This window comes from Crocodylus porosus, unplaced genomic scaffold, assembly GCF_001723895.1.
Source record: "Crocodylus porosus isolate Cpor-Errol unplaced genomic scaffold, CroPor_comp1, whole genome shotgun sequence".
Classification (NCBI taxonomy): Eukaryota; Metazoa; Chordata; order Crocodylia; family Crocodylidae; genus Crocodylus; species Crocodylus porosus.
In genome coordinates, this window is record NW_017728947.1 from 88,883,904 (window position 1) to 88,887,668 (window position 3,765).

The 3,765-nt window shown below is 39.3% G+C and overlaps 1 long non-coding RNA gene across 1 annotated transcript; it reads right to left on the bottom strand.

Annotated features, from left to right (window-relative positions):
- Positions 1 to 3,215: 3,215 nt before the first annotated feature.
- On the bottom strand, positions 3,216 to 3,765 carry LOC109321691. The gene is made up of 2 exons (XR_002104145.1): positions 3,655 to 3,765; positions 3,216 to 3,265 (listed from the first exon to the last, which is right to left on the bottom strand). It is a non-coding gene; the product is annotated as an uncharacterized LOC109321691 (long non-coding RNA).

Sequence of the window (3,765 nt, forward strand, 5' to 3'; positions counted from 1 at the left end):
ATTCTTTGCACTGAGCAGGAGGATGAGCTCCTCCTGCTTGTTGCCCAGGCTCCTGACATTAGTGTACAGGCAGGCAAGTGTCCCCTTAGTGGATCACCTTTGCCATTTAAATCAGTGTAATTATTTCCAGGGGTGATAGGTGACAAAATTATATTACAGAGACTTACCGTGGTTTAGCTGAATCTGCTATAACTGTTCTGTTTGCTCTATTCTGCAGCTAGGAGAAGCTAAACTGAATAATTTACCCTCTGCACCATTCAGAGGTAAATAACTGGAACTTAGCTTAGCTTATTACATGAAAGAGGGGACAGGCAAAAGAGTTACAGAAAATCAGCTGACTCACTCACAGGTGCTAAGTTTCTCCCCTCCTCGCCTTTCAAGCAGTATAATCATTTGCCTGTTCACACCTGCAGTTCCTTATTCTTATGCTATACTTTAACAGTCTAACTCACTGAGACTTTCCATGGTACTATCCATACCTGTATTCTCAGGTATGGATAGTACACAGCTATGCTAGGAGAACCAAGGGAGATTCCAATATACAGCTCATTTGAAGAAAGTTTTGAAGGATGACATGCCTTTCTTTCAGTGCAGATCTTAGCACTTGGACTTAATTCAATAATAAGATTTACAGTTGTTATGAAAACTTCAATAGCTGGAAAAACAGAACAGGAAATACCTGTTTCAGGAAAGGCTCTCATATCATTGAAAACTTCCCATAAGAACACCTGACCCTGCAACACATGTATTTATAAAAAATAATTTCCATGGCGTCACATTAACAAACATAAAAAGGTCACGAACTCTGGTATCTGAAGCAAATGTGCTTGACATCTGGGATCTGGCAGAAGTTCTTCTCATGGGATGGATTGTTTGTACAAAGCTTTATTGAATAATAATATTAAGAATGAATTACAAAATATTAGTGTAACCTAGTACGAAGTTTATATATATAACTTTTTTTAAAGTCAGGAACATAATAGATATCACAGAGCTGCTTTCCCTACTCTCATTTAAAGTATGTCAAGGAATAATATCTGCAGCCAGCTAAAGAAAAAGGAAGATCTTTGTGTACTTTTAAGCACAGTGGTTGGAATTAAGATGGTAACAGAAACACCAGTTCAGGAAAGCATTTGAGTACATGCATAATCAGACCCACTAATTTAACTGCATTCTTCCTAATAATCTAACTTTGCAAGAAAAGCAAACACTGGAAATTATTACTGAGGAAGAAGGAAGCTAAAGAATTAAGCTGCATATTTTTAAAGGTAGTTAGGTGCTTAACTCCCATTCATTTCCACAGGAGTTAGGCACTGACAAACTTTGAAAATCTGGGTCTAACTGCATGCCGTTAGGAAAGCGAGTGTTTCCTGGCTTTAGGGTCAACCCTATTAAAACCTTACTGAAACCTGTCTTGTACTCCACCCGATTTAAGCTGCCGTAAGCACAAAGTCAGACATCTAGTCACTGCCATAAACTCAGAGGCGGTCATGAAGAAAAAGTGGTGGGAAAAACATCATACCAGCTGACGTCATAGTAACAAGGGGGCGGGGAGAAGGGAAAAACCTTTAAAAGCCACACCCAGTCCGCACCACAGCAGAAGCCATCTTGGGACCCACTCAATCAGTCCCATCTACCGTGGTCCGGCCAACCACGACACCGCTTCTCCGCCACTGACCGTCCTGGCGTACCCCTTCCCTGCGCATCGATCCGATTTATGATCCGCGAGTAAAGAGAAAAATTTTGTTTGTTTTGTAGTTAAACAGTTAGAACAGAAAGTGTTTATCAAGCTGTTACACCTACGCATCTCGTTCACTGGCGTGTAAGTAAAATAAATCTCATCTTTATTACAACACGTAAAGCTTGTACCCTGGTCTGCAACCGGAAAATTCCGCGGTCCGCAGCTAGAGAAAATCCGACTCCCTCCCTTAAAGGCAGATGAACCTTCTCACTGTGCCTCAGGTCCTGACCCTGCAGCGCACAACAAAACCATGTCCTATTGAAGGACGGGCCCAGATTCTCAACTGATGTTGATCAGATAGTTCTATTCCAATTCCATTTCCATCTTCAATAGAGCTGTTTTGATTTACACCAGCTGGAGACCTGTCCCATGATTTTTTCAGCTCTGTTAAGGTGAGCATGATGGAGATGAACACTACTCAACCGAGGGACCTGCCCAACCACCAAGGAATGACCAGTGATGTAGTAGGGTTTGAGCATTGTAGCCATCATAATCCAGGAAAGGTATGAGGCAAAAGTTTTTTGTGATCTCTTTTATTAGACCAGCTGTATAGTTAAGCCTCTCTTCCAGCTATGCAGTTGGTCCAATAAAAGAGATCACAAAAACCCTTGCCCCCCAGAGTGATATATGTAATTGTGTAAGTGATTCAATAAGTAATATTCTTCTCTTTAGGTTAGCAATGAATGAGCAACCCTTTCTTCATCAATAAATTAAATCACTAACATCTATAGAATCAGCAATCAGGTCAGAGGCTCATTACACTACAGCTACATGGACATACAGTCCTTGCCAAAAATACTTAAAATTAAAAAAATAGTCAGTAACTTCAATGAGACAAGTCATTGTGGTCTAAGGAAAGGGAAGAGAGAGAGAAAAAAAAGTATAGGGTGCTTAACACATACTACCTGTATGTGCCATTTTTTGGTGATTCAAAGCAGTAAATATTTCTACTTACACTCTTTGTACAAAACATCTGTTCCCATCACCAGAAATTTCCTGGCAGGAATGAAAAGTGCTTAGAGCCCATAAAGGAATACACCCTTATGTCTGTCAATAGCATTTTACATATATAACTCCCATTACACTGAATGCGTAAATCTGTGCTCAGCGAGAAGAGAACAAACACGTCTATAGAGATGACTTCAGTGAATAGAACAGGGTGTGTTCTTCTCAGGGTATAAATTTAGCTAACAACTTGAGCTGTATAGCAATTTTATCTCCCAAAGTAGCACAAAGACTAAAAGCTGCAAATTGCATAATATTCACTCTTGGAAGTAGTTGGTTGACAGATTAATTTCTGCCTGAACACTACTAACAGTAACGTGCAATAGTTATTTGCAGAACACAGTAGGTTCACTATTATTTATTTTTGCTCTGATAGCCAAGAAGCATTCATATTTACCATGAAGGCTGGCCCTTTCAGAGTGAGCAAACACACATTCACTGTAAGTATTCCCTCATAGGTATAATATAGTAGCTGTACAATGTACAAACTTTATTATTTGCATGCAAAGAGAAAGTCAACTTGGATTTAAATGGTATGTCAGTGTTATACCATGGGGAACCTCATCAATCATTTTGTAAAGTTATGATGACCAAATGACCCCTGAAAGGGAGAGAGATTTAAAGGCAGAATTGGGAATATGCCATATGGTGATGATTTCATATATTTTTAAGTTCCTTTTATCCAAGAGAATCTCCAGGTGCTTTACAAACAATGGGACAGACTGAGAACCAGTCATTCATGTCTGTGAGCTGTTATTCAGATAGTCAATAGAATTAAACATGTAAAAAACTCCTCACTAGGATGAGAATAGGTTTCACAGTCTGGCTGTATAGCCTTAATATTGTAGCATACATTTCTCCCACCACTTAAATTGCCATGTGGGTCCTGAAATAAAGGAAGGCATTACTAGCATTTGGTAATACCTAAAGTATCTGAAGAAGACACAGGTGAGGTGAGAAATAGATAATGCTATTGAAAATGCAAAAGGGAAATTGAGGTAGATGGAATATAATTACTC